Source organism: Propithecus coquereli, unplaced genomic scaffold, assembly GCF_000956105.1.
Source record: "Propithecus coquereli isolate 6110/MARCELLA unplaced genomic scaffold, Pcoq_1.0 Scaffold9, whole genome shotgun sequence".
In the NCBI taxonomy this organism is placed as follows: Eukaryota; Metazoa; Chordata; class Mammalia; order Primates; family Indriidae; genus Propithecus; species Propithecus coquereli.
The window spans coordinates 7,800,258-7,823,003 of NW_012155284.1; positions in this window are offsets into that span (position 1 = coordinate 7,800,258).

The window sequence follows — 22,746 nt, forward strand, 5'->3', positions numbered from 1 at the left end:
TGTGTGTGTGTGTGTGTATGTGTGTGTGTGAGAGAGAGAGGGAGGTAATTAACAATCACATAAATAAATCAGCAATCGAGAAGACACCCATTGATATGTGCTATGATGAAGATTCAATGGTGATGAATTTGAAGTGTTTGATGGGCTATTTTAAATTGGCTGTCCAGAGAAGGCTTTTCTGAAGAGGTAACGTTTGAACTGAGGGCTGAGTCACAAGAAATGTCAACTCTGGGAAGATCTGGGGTGAGAATTTTCTAGGTGAAGAGAATAGCAAGTTGAATGCCCCGAGAATGGAATGAGCTTAGCGGTGCAGGCCTTCGAAAGAAGGCCTATTCCCCGACAGGTACGAAGGGCTGGGGAGGTAAAAGAGGTGGTCACGAGGGCATGAGGGCCCTGGGCCAGGCGTGGCCCTGTAGCCTAGGTAAGAAGTTTTAGATATAAGTTTAGGTGTGATGGGAAGGCATTCGAGGATTTTAAGCAAAGGAACCATATGCTCCAATTTATTTTAAAAGTATTTCTCTGCTGTTTGAAGAAATGGTGGAGGAATGGCCAAGCAGAGAGGCCAGTTAGGAGGCTACTGCAGTAGTCCAAGACAGTGATGGTGGTGAGGGCGTGGAGACCGGTGCAGACAGCAACATGTTTGGGGGATGTAGCCGGCAGTCCTGATGGAGAGTCTGATGTCACCATAGTAATGTGAGAGACTGGGTGATATCCTGGTCTCAGCCTGGGAAGTTGGGGGCCAGAGGCCTGATAGGGCACAGGTTAAAGTGTTCCAGAGGACAGAAAAGTCAATATGGGTCAGGGGGGCAGGTTGGCTTCATGGAGGGGGTGAGGCAAACTGAGCCTTGAAGGAGGATCAGGAGGACACGAAAGGGATGGGTCAAGATCGTGGGAGAACCCAGGGTCTGTTTTGAGCACGCTGAAGTTCAAGGCGTCCATTAGATCTCCAAGTAGGGTTGGGGGCTGAAGTACTTTTGTTCACCTTTTATGTGCTCATTTCTTGCTTTACAACTTAGAGAGCAAGCAACTCGGGGTCAGGGGTCATGTATACTATTTCTTGCATCTCTCACAGTGCTAGGACAAAGCCCTGTGTACAGCAGGTCCTGAACACATTGGAACGAATGGGTACATGTGATTGGCGAGAAAGCTGAGGGCAGAGAGAATAAAGATGTCAAAAACAAGACTTTCATAATCAGCTGTGACGGTATTTTAAACTCAAACTTCATTGGGCTCTAGTACTCTACTAGCCTGTGTTGCCAGAGGGTTAGTACCAGAGAGGAGGGAAGTCTAAAGAGATTTGGAGTCCAAAATCCACCACAGAGAGTCCTCTGTTACAATTTTGGACCCTCTCTCCACCCTCAGAGGTCCCATTCTATTCATAAATTGTGCTGGTTTTGTGTGTGACGAATTTGTCTCCTTGTCTGGGCTGGCACTGCAGCTTCTACTCCCTGGGCCTGGTGTCCTGTCTCCTTTGCCAGAGGAACTCTCCTTTACCAAAAGCATTTAATCAGGTACACATTTAGCACCCTGGTCTGGGTTAGGGAGCGAGGCATATTCTTGGCCTCAAGGTTTCTGACAATTCTTAGATTCCTTTTGCATTGCGCCTCTTTGCAGAAATGGTCGTGACCAGCCTGGTCTTCATCACCATCTTCAGAGGGTTAGGGCTGGGGAGGTGACAGTGAGGACATCCTTCAGGCTTGCAGTGTATGCTCCCGTATGGGTGCTAACCAGAGGCAATGCACGTCTCCCGGGCTCTCTGTTCTGGTGAAGTGTCCGCAAACAAATGCGTGGCAATCACACAGAGTGGGGGCCAAATCCTGACTGGCATTTTCTAGCTTCGTGATTCTAGTGACAGTAATTCTAGTGACAGTGATTCTAGTAATTTTTCTAAACCTCAGTTTCCTCGTTTGTGAACAGGCTTTTGAACACTGACTTTGCAGTGTTGTCTGTCGTAAATGAGCAAATATACGTAGAGCCTTATTATAGAGGTGGGCACAGTCAGCTTTCAATAAATGGTAACTCCTGCTAGTATTAATAAAACTGGACACAACAAGTAGAACATTAACAAGAGACTGAAAATCGACACACATACGATGAAAAAGTGATGATAAAATCTTTTGGATATGAAAGAGGACAAAACAGAAGAGGGAAAAGTTGTTGTGAGTGTAAGTGGCGAATGCACACCTGGAAATCTAAAGGCTGTCTTATCAGCCTGATTACAGTCACCGGGATCTGACAGGGAAAGGTGATACTTTCCGGGACTCACATCAAGAACAAGAAGGTTTTAGCACTTTTCTCTTTCTAGACTTCCACAAAGCCAACAACACAATGGATTATCTTCCCCAAATCCCCTCTTTAGGAAGCTTTGCAGGTAAGGACAGAATCTCTAGTAAAAATCCACTCCAGGGGGTCACCGACTGCCTCTGGGGTCAGGAAATGGCTTTCTGAAAGGCTCGCTGGCCTTTGTGGTTGGCTGCCGGGGCTGAGGACAGCACTAACTTCTTTGAATGAGCCTGTAGTTTGGCAAAAAGCCTTTCCTCCTGGGCAGCTGAATAATTTTCAGATGATGCAGCTGGCACGTCGTGAAAACGCACTAATGAGTCAGGAACGATTTTCTAGGGCTCCCCCCACACTCCGCTTGCTCAAGGGTAGAGAATTTTCAGGGAAGCCAGTGAAAGATTTATGAGACTAATCCCGGAAATATTTCTTCTCCATCTATTGTTCTCAGCAGGGGTGCCAGCAGCCTTGGGTTTGGGGTGCGAGGGGGTGGAGAGGGCAAATTAGAAGGGGACAAAAACGCTGACTTCTGCCTTCAAGTGAGAGCTGGGGAAATGAGTGACTGTAGAAACTACCTAATCAGGATTCCACTGTCAATGAAATATTCAAGATCCTTTTTGGAATGTGCCTGCCTACAGGCCCCACAGAGCTTCCTAGATGAATTTGAGGAGCAAAGGAGGCATAGAGCCTGTGGCGCATGGAGGTGGGGAAGCAGCTGCAACTCCATGCTGGAAGGAGTCTGGTAAGTTAGCTGCTCTGTCTTTGCAGAGAGGAGGAGGAGGAGGCTGCAGTGATTCATTTGTGTAGGGCAGTGTCTCCTGTCACCCAGTGAAATTCCCTTTCCATGCCTGCATGTTGCTGCCTCTTGTTAGGGTGAGATGATCACCCCATGACATCAGGGGCTGGAGAACTGTCTCATCTTTCTTGTAACTCAAGGCTGCTTTATAGAGAACCGAGGGGATACGGGTTGGGTCACTGGAGAGTATCTACAAGGGGATGCTGCTCTTTGGTAAAAAAAAGTTCCTACATGCATTCAAAATATGAATTTTAAAAAATATATAAAATGGCAAAACAGCACAATAAGATTTAATTAGTCCAGCTCAGTTTCAGTCATGCATGGGTCAAGGGAACATATATATGAGGCGTGATTTAAATGGATAATTTATTCAAAAGGCCTTTCATTTGCTGCAGCTTTCAGGTGTCTTGTTCAGAAAAATATTTTAGTTCTAAAAGGTGGGAAAATGGCTGGCATATCCCTTCTCTTTCTTTGGGGTGCCATGCCGTCTCTCTGCTTTCTCTCCCTCCCTTTTCTCTCTCTCTCTCTCTGTTCTTTTAAAGGATAAAATAAATTTTAACTTTTATATATTTTAAAAATAAATAAATAAAAGATGGGAAAACGAGGCTATTCAAGTTTCACTTCTTATGTCTTCCCCCAGTCTGTTTTCTGTTAGGGCACTAGCAGAGATGTCCAGAAAGCACGCCAACGTTGGAGGAGGCATCAGGAGCATGTGGAACCCACCGGTTAGTAATGAAGAGATGGATAAACCTTAGGGAAAGCCCTCCTTTCCATTACCAAAGATGTCCATTTGGCATCAGCTTTCTTCCTTGTTTTGGGTAACCATCAGTTCCAAGAGGACTGGTACTGCTGGTGAGCCCAGGAAAGTGGTTTGAATTTCCCTCAGACTCTCAATGGCTGCTGCCACTCGAGTACTAACTAGGGTTGCCTATGTATCCATCTACCCAAAGCTTTCCAAACATAGATGTATCGTTTAACAAGTCAAATAGACCTTTAATAATATAATTAGGTGTAACTATTGATAGTCTTGGTAGCAGAAAGGAAGTCCACACCATATCCCTTCCAGAAATTTCTAAGTGGTCCCTGAAGGTCTCAGAAGTAAGACTCTCCTCTTAGCTAATAAAAGGAGTTTGCCTGGCTAGCTAACTTCACCATTGCATTAATGTTTAAATTTTGGGTGTATCTTTTATCTAAATTATAAGGGGACTGGACTTGAAGATATTCAAATACCAGCCACCTTTTAAATTTTATAGTGGCTCTTTTCAATACTTAAGTTCTATAAAATATGTTTCTCCTTCCCAGTTATGTGAAATTTTGGGGTGGCTCGTGTGTGTGTGTGTGTGTGTGTGTGTGTATGTGTGTGTGATTGTGCTGGGGCACTAGAAACTGAGGAAAGGGTTCAAGCATATCCAAGAAAACTCCAATTTAACTGCTGGCTTTGGGTCCTGACCATATGTCCTGGATTTCTGGGATAGTCTCAATTCCAAATATTCCGGCCTGTGGTCAGACAAGTATTTTGATTTAGGAAGTATGAAGTCTGCCTCAAGGAAATAAGTAGGTAGTGTGTCATAGCCCTAGTTTGCATTTTATAGTTTGCTTATATGGAGAGCAGATCTTGGGCAGCTCTCCAAAACACCAGGATCTGAATTATCTGTTTACATTTGTGAAAAATACCAAATCATCCAATGTCAGGTCTATTTTCAGCTTCCCATCACTATATTCAACCTGAGCCTAAACATAATCTATTTAATAAACCATTTCTATCTGCCTGGTTAGCCCTAGAGATGAACAACTGTGATTCATCCAGGAAAGATTCAACTCAACGCACATTCACTCAGCCAGGTTCTGTGTTAGGTGCCAGGGTAAAGAGGTGCATAATACACCGTCTCCGAGGGATAATGTTGGAGCAAAACACTTTTCCTTTCAAAACCAGAAAGAATAATAATTAATAATCTTCTGATAATGGCTTGTCCCACACACCGTCAATTTATCTTTTGGACGAAGATCAAAATGAATTAACCATATGAGAACTGGAGCCGAAGGGCACAGGTTCAAGATTTGACTGTGAGAACAAAACTTTTAATTAGGAGTTTTGATTTTTTCTCATGAGATGTGCAGGATTCCAAGCCTTATCAACACTTGGGAAAATCCAGTGGATTGTTTTATTTTTTTAAAAATAACCTCATGATCTTTGCTAGCAGGAAACAGAAAAAGACTGATTTTTTAGAATGACACCACCGATGCATTTCACATGGGCTACTAAACAGCTTCAGATACAAATTACTTTCAGTGCTTTTTTATTTTCCCCCTCTTGCCACGAACAGGAGCTTGTGTTTCTTGCTGATTAAAGAAAAAAGCCACTGTGTTTACCAACCTCCCCGATGCAGCCAATCCCCCTGGCCTCTGTCTTTCAAACTAATGTGGGATTTGTTTGAGTCTGGGGCAGCAGAGAAGCTGAGGTTGAGACCACCCACTTTCAGGATCTATCTAGAGTTAGGTTGAGCTGAGGCACTAATGCAAGCTCGTGCGTTAGAACAGAGGCAATCCTGAGTTCGTCAGAAAGTATTTTGCAAGTAATCTTCTTGCGGGTGTCTTCCTGTGGAAGGGGTAGCTCTGGGGCCCCTGACTGCCCACACCTTTGAACCAATCCACCCACAAGCATGGAGGAGTCTGTTTTTAGTTTCCTGGCTTCTTTCCAGATACAAAATGTATTTAGGCATTTTCGGTTTTTTAGAAGTGGGGTAAGAATGCCCACCATCCTTCCATCCGTTATCTATCTTTCTTCTAGGAAAATTGCCTTTCAATTAGGGATGCTCAACATTTTCTGGGAAGAACTAATTTTGATTTTGCCAAGTCCTGGAATCATAGGATATTCAATTTGAATCCTTGGTTTGAAATTTTTATTTTACTGGTGTGGTAGCCAGGGTCTGGAGAGCTATGGGAACTTACCTAAAGTAATAATGCTACTGCTCATTTATTCGCTAATTTATTCCTGCATGAAGTAATTTTTTCACGTCTACTACATGCTGGCATTGTGCTAAGCACTGGGTGTGCCACTGTGAACAAGACAGAAAGGAACCCTCTTTTTAAGTAAGGATGTTGCACTCCGGTCTGGAAGACTGATGATAAGAAAATAAACATTACAAACGGTGATACATTTCATGAATGACACAGACAGGCTGCTCTTGTACAGAGAAGACAGGTGAGGGGTGGGGGAGGGTGGTCTTGGGTAGAGTTACCTGGGAAGGTCTCTGGGATATGATGCTTTAGGCGCTGGGGAGAGGAAGTTGGAGGTGTGTTGAAGGGATATTGCTGGTAGAGGGAAGAAGGGAAGTTACGGTAAAGAAATGAAGATACCCACAGGCCTAGATTCTCTGGCAGGAATCCTCCTCAGATTTCCAGCGGGTGTCACTGGGTCTTGAATGATGAGTGAGGTTTATTATCAGATTTTGTTAGATATCATGATAGTTTTAGATATCATTTTAAACCACTCTCTTTTTTCCATCTACTAATATCATGATGGGAACCATATAAAGACTACATCAAGTGAGACTTTATAAAAAATCCTTATTGTACTACATCCTGGTATGGAGGAGAGATGTAGTTTATAGCACCACCCGGTTCATTGTGTTATAATGGTAGAGATAAATTACTCACCCCTGAGTACAAGATACACACATGGATAACTCAACACAGCCCAACTCCCGATTGCCTCTCTCTAGCTAGAAATGGACTTGCCTTCCACCTAGCTCTGGGTCTCCCCAGTGGCACCTACAATGGTCTGGTTTTTCTGTAAACATCTGTCCTCTGTGCTGTCTTGAAAGCTCCTTGAAGGTAGGGATGGGTTGAACTCATCATCTACTGCCAAACCCAACACCCAGCATATTGCCATGCCCATGAAGATTGCTAAGAATATTTACCGAATGGTTGATAGAGAAGTACTTAAAATAATCTTTAGTGAGATGAGTTATTAGAAAGGTGGTGCCATTTTTTCTTTTATGGCTTTTGCATAGTACTTGGTGTATTATTACTGTTACTATCAATAACGAAAAAAAGGCTATTATAGGATCCTTGCTTAATTCCTTTGACGGAGCCATTGATTGGCTCAGTGACAAGAGTGTCACTGAGGATGCAGAACCAAACATTGAGCTGTTTAACAGAGCTCACAGCAGAGCGTGATCATTGCGTCATTCTGCTGAGATGTGAAGTACTGTCTGAGCATTCAGTTCCCAGTGTAGGGCCAGCTCAGTCTCTGCTCCCAGATCAGACAGCAACATAAACCCTGCATCCTGTCTCCTGACCCTTGCTCTAGAGGCTCCAGGCTGGTCCCACAAGAGGCAACTTGGCAGCCAGGCCATTCGGGAAGTACATGCAGCCCCAGGAGGGTCTCGGAAGTACAGGTCAACACTGTGTCTGCCATGGAAAGTTTAGGGGAAGGACTGTCACCACTCAATGAAATGCTTTCCTCTGATTTTCTGCTCCTGCCTTGCTTGCAAGCAAAGGGCAAGACTGCACAAGGAAGTTAGAAACAGCATTGTTCTGGGACCATCTACTCGAATGAAAACCAGTACAAATATTACACACAAATCCCAAGTCTAATTCCTGTTCGTGCCAAGGCAAAGACATTCCTCTAAAATGATGGTGGTAGGTGGTGGTAGCGAATGTAAGAGAAGTTGGGAGTAGAATCTAGAGGCAGCCTGTCCCTGGGCGGTGTGTGCCAGGGTAGGTCCCTCCTACTACGTGACCATTCTGCAGTCACACTCCTTCACTCACACTGGGAAGATTCTTTCTCATTGGCAGGGGAGGGGTTCAAACACTGCAGTGTCTGAGCTGACAATCTGATGTTGTTGCAGGTCAGCAGTGGGAGATGTGAACAAAGATAATGAGAAGGATCAATGTCCATGATTTGCTGATTGGCTCTCTGCTCCAGGCAAACGCTCAGCCAACACCCAGGGAAACTGGGCCATGGTTAACTGGACATTTGGGCCAGAAGGACTTAGAGATGTTTATTAGTTAATAGTGGATTCCTGACAAGCCAGGCATGGTGGTATGTGCCTGTAGGCCCAGCATTTTGGGAAGTTGAAGTGAGAGGATTGCTTGAGCCCAGGAGTTCAAATCCAGCCTGAGTAACCTAGTGAGATCCCATCCCTAAACAACAATAAAAACAAAAACAAAAAAACCCCAGATAGCTACAACAAAAACAAAATTGGTGGATCCCTGTGCTCCTGAGGAAGACTTCAGGAATGACAAGATTCCCTCCTAATTTGGTTCTTTCTGAAGACACTGTATGGCCTGGTTCACTTTGGGTTTAACACTCAGCAATTACTGTCAGATGAGGAGAGAGAAGATTCATTGTATTTCTTACTACTTTCTTTTCCCTTTATCCTTACCTAAAACATAAACTGAAAAGCAGCAGAAAAAGAACCCCCTCTTACCCCCACCCCCAAATCCAGGTAAGGGTAAGTACTTTAGCAGCAGAGGGCAAAACCTCTACAGTGAAAAAGAAATACTAGTTTATTGTGTTTGGGGTTGGAATCACCAAGAGACCAATTAACACCTTATTTTGGGGATTAGCCATTCTAGTATTTGCAGATAGTTTCTTACACAGGACTGTTTGGAGTCCACACTGTAGGAGCAACTGAAGTGTTGATAAAAGGGATTTCAGAACAAATAAAGATTTCCACTATAAACGCAGGAAGGTGTGCAGGGCTCCGATCTTTGGGTTGACAGCTTGGTACTATATTAATTCCTGGAGGAATCCAAGCCTCACAAAAGACAGCTTTTAAAGAAAAAAACTCTTTTTTCTTAGAAGAGCTAGTTAACAGTCTATTATTCTCAGAAGATCATTTTGTTCTGTGCCTGTATTGCCAGTACCCATACAGTTCCTCTGGGGGCCTGCGTCTCCCAGGATTTGAAGCTCTGGGCTGAGTCTGAAAGAGTTTAGCATGGGGATCCAATCTTTGCTGTTGTTGTTCCTGGATGCAACTTGTTTTTCTTTTAAATTGCTTGAGTGATTGCCAAGGAAATTTGCCATTAGAGGAGCCCTCCTGCTTTTTCTTTGCTTATCCTTTGTTGTATTTGTTTGGTAAGTTTCTTATTAGGGAATAAGTTTGGCAACCAGGAAGGTGGAGATCTGATTTTGAGGACAATTTGGTGTCTCACTTAGAACCTGCGTCCTCCTGGAGTTAATGCTGTGAAGCGAGTCCCAAGCAGGAGCTACCCTGGGTGTTTCTTTCTGTTGCGCTTTCTCTACGCCATCTCCTTGGGAAATGGGGTGGGGCTTTTTCCAAGAATGCAGGAAGATTAAATTAATTACTGGTCCACATTCCCATTACTTGAACTCATAGAGCCAAGGAACATTAGAGCTGACAGGAATTTATGAAATCTTATTTTATAGATGAGGAAACTGAGGCCCTGAGAGAAAAAATAAGCCCCTGTCCCCCCCAACCCCCCAACAAAGGTTTCAAAGCTAGTTACCAGCAGAACTAGGACAGAAACCAGGTCTTTTGATTTCTAGACTAGTATTCAACTGGTATTTAACTCATTAATTAGAATCGTCATAGTTACCACCTGGGTCTCTCCCAGAACGAGTGGCTCAATTTTTATATTTGCTGTTAAGATTCCCTTAGGGCTGCCTGGCAAATTTTATCATTAACTTTATTTTACTCAGTCAACATATCAGAAATTTGCAGTCTTCCCATCACTGGTGTCAGAATTATCTGTTAAAAATGCAAATCCCTAGCCTCTCCCAACTCAGAATCTCTGAGAGCTGCTACCAGGGCTCTGCATTTTAATGTTAATAAGCTTCCCCAGAAGAGTCTGATGCACTTAAGAACCATTTTGCCTGGCCCAAAGTCAAGTAAGTTAATGTATTTTGTGGATTTAATGTTTTGGAAATCAAGCGCTACCTTATAATCAATGATTACTACAGAAAAAATAGTTGATTTTTTTTTTTTAAATGAATGGTGTATCTTATAATCAATAGCAACTTAGAGTTGAGGACATGCTAAGTTTCTCTTTTAAATCCTTTAGTTACTAAAGAAGCAAAAATTTTAAATTTGTATCTGAATTCAATTTCATGGCATTTGATTCTTTAGGTGCTTAAGTTCCTCTTTAGTAGCAAAGAAGAAACATTGGATCATTTTCTCGGGCCATTGACAGCCTTTAGTGAACTGTTACTTCCACAATTCAAGTCCTGTACTATATAGATTTTTCAGGTCCATGTATTACAAGACTCAGCTCCTATTTTTTAGTTTTTTCTATCTGAGATTTCATCTCAATTTTATGTATTTATTGTGAAATCTCTAACAAAATCTAGAATTATTCACTATCTCTATGTTACCGAAAGAATCAAGGAAATTTGTATGCACTTTCTACCCACTGAACACCACTCTTGTCTTTCATAGTATTGCCTTCTAGATTTTTAGACTTATCTTTTAAAAATATAAATTAGTTGCTTAAAGTAAATGGTTGATTATATTTATCAACGTATTTTATCAGTTTTGGGGCTTACCACGTAGTCTTTTCACCTGAAAATGATTTATTTTACTCTGTAGTGAATGATAGTTTACCTGGGTATAGAATTCTTGATTGATAATTGTTTTCCCTCAAGGCTGTGAAAAGATTACTCTACTGTCTTCTGTCATCCATTGCACATGAGAGATAGTCTAATTGTCTTTTCTTTGCAGGTCCTCTGTGTTTTCTCTTTGGTAGTTTTTAAAAGTTTTCTCTTTATCTTCAATTTTAAGCAATTTCACTAAAAAATGCTTCTTGTTTAGGTTCATTTTTATATATTCTGTTTGACACTTGGTGTAACCTTTTATTCTGAGAACACATATTATTTTCTTTGATTTGAAAAGTTCCTGGCCAGTATCTCTTTGACTATTGGTTCACATATATTTTCCTCTATTCTATTTTTGAACTCTTCTTAATTAGACATATGTTAGAGCCTCTCAATATGTCTTTCCATATCTCTTAACTACTATTTCATTTCTTTTCTTCCTTACCTCTTTATGCTGCATTCTGGCAAATTCCTCAATAGCATCTAATTTATTAATTCTCTTTATTGTTATATTCAAGACAAAATTAATCCTATCTGTTGAGCTTTTTAACTCAAGTACTATGTTTTTCATTACCAGGATTTTCTATTGGTTCCTTTTCATATCCACCTGTTCTTGTTTTATTTTTTCACTTGTTTTGTTTCACAAAATTTACTGAGCATTTTTATGAATATTCTTTCTTTTTTACTTTGAGGAGTCTAACAATCCCTATTTTATTTTATTTTGTTTATTCATTTATTTATTTTTTCTGAGACAGAGTCTCATTCTGTCACCCTGGGTAGAGTGCCATGGCATCAGCCTAACTCACAGCAATCTCCAACTCCTGGGCTCAAGTGCTCCTCCTGCCTCAGCCTCCTGAGTAGCTGGGACTACAGATGTGTGCCACCACGCCTGGCTAATTTTTTCTATTTTTTAAAAATAGCGACAGGGTCTCGCTTTTGCTCAGGCTGGTGTCGAATTCCTGAGCTCAAGTGATCCTCCTACCTTGGCCTCCCAGAGTGCTAGGATTACAGGCATGAGCCACTGCACTGGGCCATAATCCCTACTTTAAATTTAATTTCAGATTCTGCTATCACAGGCATACCTCAGAAATACTGTGGGTTCAGTTCCAGACCATTGCAATAAAGCAAATATTGCAAAATAGTGAGTCACACAATTTTTTTGGTTTCCCAATGCATATAAAAGTTCTGTTTACACTGCACTGTAGTCTAAATTTGCAAAAGCATTATGTCTAAAAATGTACATACTTTAATTAAAAAAATACTTTAGTGTTAAAAAGTGCTAATGATCATTTGATCCGTTAGCAAATTGTAATTTTTTTACTGGTGAAGATCTTGTCTTGATGTTGATGGCTGCTGAATGATTAGGGTGGTGGTTGCTGAAGGCTGGGGTGCCCACGGCAACTTCTTAAAGCAAGACAATAAAGGTTGCTACATTGATTAACTCTTCCTTTTATGAAAGATTTCTGTGTAGCATATGATGCTATTTGATAGCATATCACCCACAGTAGAACTTCTTTTAAAATTGAACTCAATTCTCTCAAATCCTGTCACTGTTTTATCAACTGAGTTTATATAATATTCTAAATCCTTTGTTTTCATTTCAATAACATTCACAATATCTTCACCAGAGGTAGATTCCATCTCAAGAAACCACTTTCTTTGATCATTTATAAGAAGGAACAACTTCTCATCTTCTCTCAACTTGTCATCTGTTCAAGTTTTATCATGAGATTGTAGCAATTCAGTCAAATCTTCAGGCTCCACTTCTAATTCTAGTTCTCTTGCTATTTCTACCACATCTGCATTTACTTCTTCCACTGAAGTCTTGAACCCCTCAAAGTCATCCACGAGGGCAGGAATTGACTTCTTCCAAACTCCTGCTAATATTGATATTTTGACCTCCTATAAATCATAAATGTTTTTAACGGCATTTAGAAGAGTGAATCCTGTTCAGAAAGTTTTCAATTTACTCTGCTTAGGTCTATCAGAGGAATCACTATTTATGGCAGCTATAGCCTTATAAAATATATTTCTTAAATAAAAGACTTGAAAGTTGAAATTACTCCTTAAACCATGGGCAGCGGAATGGATGTTGTGTTAGTAGGCATGAAAACAACATTAATCTCCTTGTACATCTCCATCAGAGCACTTAGGTGACTAGGCACATTGTCAATGAGTAGCATATTTTGAAAGGAATCTTTTTTTTCTGAGCAGTGGGTCTCAATTGTGGGCTAAAAATATTCAGTAAACCATATTGTAAACACATGTGCTGTCACCTAGGCTTTTTTGTTCCATTTATAGAGCACACACAAATCTATAGGGTAGCTTTAGCATAATTCTTAAGGGCCCTAGGATTTTCTGAATGGTAAATGAGCATTGGCTTCAACTTAAAGTCACCATCTGCATTAGAATCTAACAAGAAAGTCAGCCTGTCCTTTGAAGCTTTGAAGCCAGGCATCGACTTCTCCTCTCTAGCTAGGAAAGTCCTAGATGGCATCTTCTTTCAATAGAAGGCTGTTTCATCTATATTGAAAATATGTTGTTTAGTGTAGATAGATACCTTCATTAACTGTCTTAGCTAGATCTTCTAGATACTTGCTGAAGCTTTTCCATCAGCACTTAACTGCTTATCCTTGCACTTTTCCGTTATGGAGATAGGTTCTTTCCTTAAACCTCATGAACCAACCTATGCTAGCTTCCAACTTTTTTCCTGCAGCTTCCTTACCTTTCTCAGCCTTCATAGAACTGAAGAGAGGTAGGGTCTTGCTCAGGATTGGGCTTTTGCTTAAAGAGACATTGTGGCTGCTTTGATCTTCTGTCCATACCACTAAAACTTTCTCCATATCAGTAATAAGGCTGTTTCACTTTCTTATCATTTGTGTGTTCACTGGGGTAGCACTTTTACTTTCCTTCCAGAACTTTTCCTTTGCAGTCACAACTGGCTCACTGTTTGGCACAAGAGGCCAGGCTTTCAGCTTGTTTTGGTTTTTGACCTGTTTTCCTCACTAAGCTTAATCATTTCTAGTTTTTGATTTAATGTGAGAGTCTTGTGACCCTTCCTTTCACTTGAACACTTAGAGGCCATTGTAGGGTTATTCACTGGCCCAATTTCAATATTGTTGTGCCTCAGGGAATAGGGAGGCCAGAGGAGAGGGAGAGACAGGGGACTGGCCAGCCTGTGGAGTACTAAGAACACACACCACATTTATCAGTTAAGTTCACTCTGTTATATGAGGGTGGTTCATGGCACCTTAAAAAAATTACAGTAGTAACATCAAAGATCACTGATCATAGATCCTTATATTAATAACGGATATCATAAAAACAAAAATGTGACAGAGACAGGAAGTGAGCACATACTGTTGGAAAAATGGCGCTGATAGATTTGCTGGACACAGAGTTACCACAACCTTCAATTTGTAAAAAATGCAGTATCTCTGAAGCACAATAAGATGAAATGTAGTAAGATGCGGAATGTTTGTGCTTTCATTTAATCTAGAATGAATGTATCCCAAATATCGATTGTGTCAGCTCCCTTTCTTTGTGTTAGTTTTCTTCAATTGTTTTAGAATTTTAATTTGTGTGACAGGCATTTGGAGTGGTATCACACACACTTTCTCTTTTCTTTGCTTGTTATCCCTTTCTCTCCACACTTACTTTTCTATGTATAACAGTTTTGAAAACCTCCCTTTAGGCCTTAAGGCCTCTCAGTCCACATCCTGGTTTCATGTTGGTGGTTCTGGACTCCTAACTCATGATGACACTGGGATATTGCTGATTTAGTTACTGAAACAGGAGGCAGCTTGGCCTGAGTCCTGGTCATATTTGCTTGTTTCTACTTTTCTAGATTCATATTCATATAAGCCCTAACCTCAGGGAGCAGTTGCAGCTTTTTAAAATTAGGAATTCCTCATCCCATTTAGGCTCAAGCAATAAGCCGGGATCCAGGCTCCAACCATCCAGGGCACCTTTTGCTCCCGGGACTGTGGAGGAGTTCCCCTGCCTGTCTCCATGTGCCTCGGAGCCTACCAAGCTCACAGCTTCAGCAGCTTACTGTGTTATATTTCTGTTCTGTTTCTAGCACATAGATATTTATTTCTTCTTTATGTATGTATGCGCATGCGGTTTATTTTTTTTTAAAAAACTGCCTTTTAAATTTACTCTTAAAATATTTTGTTTATAATTGCTAAGTGTTTAGAGTGCAGGGAGTGACTTTAAAGCATGAGCTTCCAGTGCTATCCTGATCTGCAGACGCTGGCTCTGGGGATGAAAACAGCAACGGTTCCCATGACACTGGCTTTGCGACATCTACCGTTACCGTTCCTGATAGATTGGTATTGTCCTTTGTTTCCTATCTAACATGGGGACTCTCCTTCTATGGCCCTGTGCCTGACAAAGTTCACTCACTACAGATTAATTCTCTCTTAAATGACTTTATTAAGCCCATTAATGATTCACTTAGCAAGCACTTTTGTAATAAATTTGCAATATCCTCTAAAGAAATGGATCTGGAGAAGAGCCAGACTAATTTAAGAGGGAACATGGTTTAAAAATGAGTGAATCATTCTCAAAAGCACACAAGATGGCTGTAGAAATATTTTAATATGTTTCTATTTTTCCACAGATTAAACTAAGATCCTTTTCTGATAATGAAACAAGCAATAGAAAATTCCTATAGATTAAACATCCTGATCAAGCTTTTGATGATCTTATTTGCTTTAGCTTTGGGAGAATAATCTTGACACGGTGCTGAATTATGTCAGTGAAGAACCAGAGGTGAGACTGGGATATGTGGGAATTTAGTTCTAGAATTCCCTCAGTAGTGCAGTATGCAAATCATGCAACAGCATAAAGACATGAATTATGCAAGAATATATTAGGGCCTTCGAGAGAAATCTCCATTTCCATAATTACAAATGGTTTAGTGGCTGGGGGCGGTGGCTCACACCTGTAATCTTAGCACTTTGGGAGGCTGAGGTGGGAGGATCGCTTGAGCTCAGGAGTTTGAAACCAGCCTGAGCAAGAGTGAGACCCCATCTCTACTAAAAATAGAAAAAAATCAGCCAGGCGTAGTGGCTGGCACTTGTAGTCCTAGCTACTCAGGAGGCTGAGGCAGAAGGATCACTTGAGCCCACGAGTCAAAGGTCGCAGTGAGCTACGATAATGCCACTGTCCTCTACCCAGGGTGAGAGAGTGATACTCTGTCTCAACAACAACAACAACTACGAAAGGTTTAGTAAGGCAGTACAAAACATCATTTTTGGCAGGTCACTATTTTCAAGTGAGTTATTTGAAACTCATCTACATTTTTTCCCAGCATTACACTTGGTGGTTAGGATCCCTCATCAGTGTGCAGGGGACCATTTGACCCTTAATTGTGGAAAAGGACAAATGAAGAATTTTAGTTTTGTATGATAAGAGATATGATACAGATGTGCAGGAGAGGGGCCCCTAACACCGTCTTTGAAGGCCAAAGAAGACTTCCTAGAGGAGGTAATGTCAGAGCCAACATGGACAAGTAGGACCGCATCAGGCAGAACGGGTGGTAGTGATGGGTGGGAAGGGGCGATGCAGCAATTCAAGCATGAAGAAAGAGGAGTCATGACGTACACAACTTACTTTGATGAGGTCAGCGTCTGTACTCCCTTCTTTATATCATGCCAACTTTGGGGGGCAGTAATTACCTCTTCCTGTACCTCTCTCCCATCGTATTATTGGCAAGATGGGCTGTACAGGTCCCTTCCTCCTACTAGGGAGTTGAATCCTCTCTTAGCTAACCTCAGGGCAGCCATGCACCAAGCTGAGGTACACCATCCAGATGCTTTCTCCTGGAACTTTGCTCTTGACCTAAGGCTGGACAGACGGCTTGCAGGTAATTTACTGCAATGGTGACCTGCCTCCTTCCCATTACAACACTCCTGCTGCACTTTCTATTTCCTCCTGTGTATCCATGATTCCTGCCTCTGCCCAAGCCTCAACCTTTCAGTAAATTCCATTTTGTCTTGTATGATTAAACTATTTCATTTTGGGGGACAGCACAAGGGGTTCGGTATGGGTGGAGTGGAGTATGAGGGTGGTAGGAGGTGGCTGTTGAGAAGCTGGAGAGATGGGCAGATGAGAAAGTGTCTGATGTGATATGCAGAGGCCTTTCCACTTTATTCCCTAGGCTCTGGGGAGCCTCTGAATGATTTTAAGCATGAGTAGATTTGTATTGTTTTTGTGGCAGCTCCGTGGTAAACTATTTGGAAAAGGGTGGGTAAGGGGACAAGACTAGAAGCGGGGAGCAGGCACTCAGAGATGATTGCAGTAATCTAGGCAAGAAGTAATGAGGGCTTGATTTTCTAGGAGTTGGACTCTTCGGATGTGGGAGGAAGGGAGAGATGTGAGCCCCTGCTGTCAGGTACGGGGGCTTCAGGGACAGCAGAGCCATCCCAGAGCTAAGGAGTATAGGAGGAGGGGTGAGTGTGTGTGTGTGTGTGTGTGTGTGTGTGTTTGGTGGGGGTGGGAAGAGCCAGCTGGAGAGCTCAGTTGTGGTTCTAAGTGCTAACTTTGGACCAGAAACAGCTCTCCTGCTATAGCAGCAATGAAAAAACATCCATCCACCAACTATGGTGTTAACTAAGTTGGTCTGGGTGGGGCTTCCAGCTGGGCAGGCCTGGTCCCAGTCTGGAAGGCAGGCCCAGAGCCTGGTAGAGACACAGGTGGGTGGGTGTGGTGGGCTGTGGGTTGGGGACCTTCCAAGAAGTTCAGGTGTAAGAAGCCAGGCCTCTGCCAAAATGAAGGCTGCTCCCTCCGGTCACTCTTCTTTATCCCTCTGGTGGCCCCCGGGGCTGGCCTGTCCTGTTCCCTTTCCCCTCCCCACGTCTGTTGCAACCCCAGGTTCCTGTCTTTCAATGACTCTCCGACAGGTTCCTGTGACAGCGGAGAGAACGGTTTTGGTTTGTGATTGGAATGGGGCCCACACAAAAAGGGTTTGGCTTTCTTGGTGACAGAAGTAGGGCTAGGAAATAGAAGTGACGCCCTGTTAGAGCTTGTCTAATGAATTGATTGGTGCCAAGTCAGTCTAAGGCATCAGACCAAGTGCCACACTCTGCCTACCTTTATGGAGCTCAAAGCCTGAGATTTCTTTACGGTCTGGCAAAGTAGTTTCTGGCAAATTTGCAGAACACGGCATTCTGGAAGCAAAGGGAAAAATTACAGTTCCAAGGGCTCAGTCTATGGGGAAAAAAAGAACAACTTTTCTTTTCTTCTTCCTCATTTCCTTAGAAGTAGAAAGGAGGTACTGTCTCTGTTACCAAAACACTCGCAGGGGCTCGTATCTGGACTTTACCATGAAATGCTTTGATCTCAGGAAATTTTTTCATGTCAACTTTGGCTTATGGATCTGGGAGGAACACGAGGTGGTTGTAGACAGGAAAGGGCAGATCCCAAAGATATTTTAAAGTAGGGCAATCTGGTCTTCAATGTGGGCATGTTTTCTCCAACCTTATTTTTCTCTGGGCTTCCCATCACGCAATTAATAACATGCTTATCATTTCGAATGATATTTGCTTGTCATTCATATCTTTCCCTAAAGGTTAAGGACGTCTTAAAGACATGACTTCAGTTTTATTAATTTTCCTACTTTCTAGGGCCTGGTACCCAATAAAAAAGCTCAGTTTTCGTGAATTAGATATAAATGATTTTCAGAAACTCCACTATTTTTCTTTTTTTTTTTTTTGAGACAGAGTCTCGCTGTGTTGCCCAGGCTAGAGTGCCGTGGCGTCAGCCTAGCTCACAACAATCTCAAACTCCTGAGCTCAAACAATCCGCCCGCCTCGGCCTCCCGGAGAGCTAGGATTACAGGTGTGAGCCACCCCGCCCGGCCTAGAAACTCCCCTATTTTTCATGCTTACTTCCTTCCCTCCCTCCGCTTTTACTCATTCAACCTTAATAACAGCGAAGGGGAGGACAACATATTCAGGGATCTAATATCTTGGTATTCCTTACCTATCTCTGACTCTTCCCCTAGAAAAAGAATTTATTATTCAGTAAAGCCTCTGAAACTCATTAACATTAAGAACCTAATAACTGATAACAGTGTGCTTGCTTATTAAAACAAACCCCTTTATTGTTTTATTGGGCTCTAACTTGATTTTTTTCCCCTGTTTCTGATTCTCCCCAATTTCTCTTTTTTTCTAATCACCTCTGAATCTCTTCCCAGTCATTTAGTCATCAAGAGATTGAATAACTCCCAGCCCTTTTGGTTATTAGTAAACTCTCCTTTAGGAGTTATGTTAAGAGAGAAGCAATGGTCTGTATCATACAGAACAAATCTAAGAAAATGGCAAATTCTCTAAAAGAATTATACTTTTAAGTAAAAGAAAGCAGTGCATTTTCCAAGGGACGAAAGGGAGGGAAAATGTGGACTCATACACCCGTGAGCAGGCCCAGGTGATGGGTGGCTGGACTGTCACATATTCTTCGAGTCAGTAATGTGCAGTGTAGTTCGATGTTCGCCTTTTTTTCCCCCCACACAAACAGTTTATTACAGGAAAGAGAAAGAAGCTATACTAAGTGAAAGTGCAGAAGGAAGCTACACAAAATAACACAAAGTGAAAATACTTTCCAGAGAGAGGAACAGGTCAGTCTTCACGAGTGGAGAAGACCCACTTTTTTTTTTTGCATGTGCTTTATTGCCCTTTCTAATTTCTCCTTAGAATCTAAGTAAGATTCTTTCAGAAGTCCCAACATATGATGCTGAACCAAAACAGGAAGAAGAAAAGGAGTTTTGTGTCCATTTAGATTTGAAAACAAGACTCATGGTAAGAGTTTGATATACCCTAGCACAGCGATTCCTGACTTTGGGGGGTGCCGGACTTCCTTGAGAATCTGGCACTAAAAGTGAGAATCATACCCCTAGGCCAAGAAGCCAATGCCCACTTGAGAATCTTATGAAAACTATGGACTCCTTTCTTAGAAGAATGTACATATACACAAAAATTTGTGTTCAATTTTAGGGAGCTGGAAGGCTCTAGATCCCAAGTTAGGAATCCTTATCTTGGCAAGAGAAGAAACTGCAGGTGAAAGCTGATGTTGGTTGGGGTTCCCATCGCTTCCAACCCCAGTCATTCCTTTCTGAGCTCATTTTTGTCTTGCACCTTGAAGTATTTTATTCCACCAAGATCATTGTGATTAATAGCTTACATTTATTGAATATTTGTTAGCACACGATCTCACTTAATCCTGCCAACAACCTCACAAGGTGATTGTATCATTTTCATTTCACAGACGAAGAACCTGAGACTTGGCAAGGTTCAGAACTTGCCCTGAGGTCCCACAGCTCCGAATCCAGCTCCAGCCCATGCTCTTAATCCCTTCGCTAAGTAACTTTATATTTTTTGTGTTGCGTTGTATTTAAAGATGAGATTCCTTCACACATATCAATTATGCAGAATGCCACAGTGGCCCCCAGTCTACCTGGTGGTTACAAACACACACAGCTGCACTCATTTCTGTGAGTGTCACATTCTTAACAGAGTGAGCTCCTTTCTGAACTCTCAACTGCCACTCTTTCCTACATTCTGGGTAAATCTGTCCTTGTAGAGAATATTCTCCTAATGGGATACACAAAAAGTTAGGTGCGTGTACAATGCTAAGAACATTATTATCTTTAGAGGATAACTGATCTCATTCTTCATTTCCATAACCATTAATTGAGCATCTACTATATGCCAGGCCCTGTGCTGGTGCCTCAGCAGATCTCACTGCTTATTGCTCACAACTTTGTGGGGAAATAGACACTCTGCAAAGGCAAATGTTGACCAGTATTGGTGCATTTCAGATCAAAACTCCTGCAGTGTGATGGTTCAGGACACTTGGAGTTTTCCTTCTAAATAACATATACAGAGTGATCAGAACTTGAAGGGGAGAAGTTTTTCTCTGTATTGGAATGTAATCTTCATTAAGGAAAAGAGGAAAGTGGACTGGAGAGGGCCTGGGCTTGGGTGTCCATCGTGGCTGTGACATTAATTCACGATTAAAGCCGGGAAAGCCATCAGCATCCATGGTGTGGCTGCATAGGACAGGTGCACATCCACTTTATGACACGGGCCATTAATAGCTGTGGGACATGTCATTTTATTGATAATTACAGTGCGCAATATAGAATTTTTAAAAGTTAGGGGGTGAAAGGGTAATATTAAGAATGAGTTGGCCGGGTGTGGTGGCTCACACCTGTAATCCCAGCACTCTGGGAGGCCAAGGTGGGAGGATCCCTTGAGCTCAGGAGTTCGAGACCAGCCTGAGCAAGAGTGAGTTCCATCTGTGGATCCAACAGCTCTCCGAGGAGTCAAATTGCATGGGAGTTGAGTTGACGGTTCTTGTTGTGATATGTAAGTCCCCGAGACCAAACTTGAGGGTTCATTTAGGGTTTTCTGTTTGTCGTTTGGGTTTCCGTTTTACTTTGTTTTGGTACCATTTCTCTATTTACAGCCAAATCAGTTTCAAACAATGATGTTTAAACCTTTTACTGCTGTCAAATGGAGGAAAGGAATAGAGAAAAAAAATTTGTTTTTTACAAAGTAATAAAATTAAAAACTGAGCTGTTTAAAAAAAAAAAAGAGTGAGACCCATCTCTACTAAAAATAGAAAAATTAGCTGGGGGTGGTAGCGCACACCTGTAGTCCCAGCTACTCGAGAAGCTGAGGCAGGAGGATCTCCGGAGCCCAGGAGTTTGAGGCTGTAGTGAGCTATGATGACACCACTGCACTCTAGCCAGAGTGACAGAGTGAGACTCTGTCTCAGAAAAAAAAAAAAAAGAATGAGATGCCGTGCAGAAGTCCTCAGTCATCGTTTTAGGCCAGGAAGGTTCTCACCAGGTGGGACCCCTCACCCTCCCTGCCTTTCCTCTTTCCAAATCCCAAATGTGTTCGGGAGTCCTGTGCAGCATGTCCTCCAGCCTTTCAAAGCAAGCTGCACAGCCCTCCCATGAGGAGAACAGGCCTGCCCACGTCGTTCTTTTAAAACAAGTCATTCTTAGAAGACTTTGCATCATGTCAAATATAAACATTAGGATTGTCCCAGTCTATTGAGTCCAGAAAAACACATCTGAAGAAGCAGCTTCAATGAGTTGTTTTAGTTCGACAAGTTAATACATATTTCCCAGGGAGAATGAACTATTGAAAATAGGACATTTCCTTTTTCTTTTCATTCATGCACAATTCTAAAACCCAGCAAAGCCCTCTTTGGGTGGTGTTCGTGTCGAGACACAAATGCACAAAGGGCAGGAGCTTCACCATGAATGTAGATGTGCAGATGTTGTCTCCTCTCTTCCCAGGTGACATTTGTGTTTCCATTGGTGAGAATCAAGGATGGGGCCAACTCTACCCATAAACATCCTTCCCCATGAAGCCTGGGCTCAGGGGTCTGTGCTATTTAGACGCACGTCTTGTGCACTGAGAGTCATGCTGGCGATGCCTTTGGGTGCAGCCTGGTAAAAACCAGGGTGAAGATTTTTCAAATGGGCAGAATGGAGCTTTTGGAAATGCAAATGAGTGTGTGGGCTTGGGACAGAGGATGGCTTATAATTAATGATCTTTTGTGTATTGCTCATTGTAGAGGGTCAACTCAATAAAAAACACATTGCCTTTTCTTTGTCAGCGACAGATACTCTTATCAGAAACAAGGCGCTTATTGTACCGGTTTCCCTCTGACGAAGGAGCAAAGGGATTGTTGTGCCCGGTGCTGATGGGGAGTGAGGGACAGCCATGGGAGAGGCCAAGGGGGGCTTCTCTTTCAAGACCATTTGAAAGCCCTAGCCTATTTATCAGAATAATTACTAAGAAACAATTTTACTTAATACTGCAGTTTGAGCTCCAGTGTAGGGTTAAAGTATAGATTCCTCATTGTGGTCTGTAGTTTTTAAGAGATAAACTTGCCAACTCTTTAGAAGAGACTAAGCACCCATCACCTACTTCGTAGCTTGGTAGCTTTGTAGATGGTATTTTTTTTTTTTTTAAAGCAAAAGAAACACATTTTTTTCCATGGGCTTTCTGGACTTATCCTCTTTTATTTTAAATGTAGTATCTTCCAAGTGTTAGTCTGTTTTGCGCTGCTAGAAAGGAATGCTTGA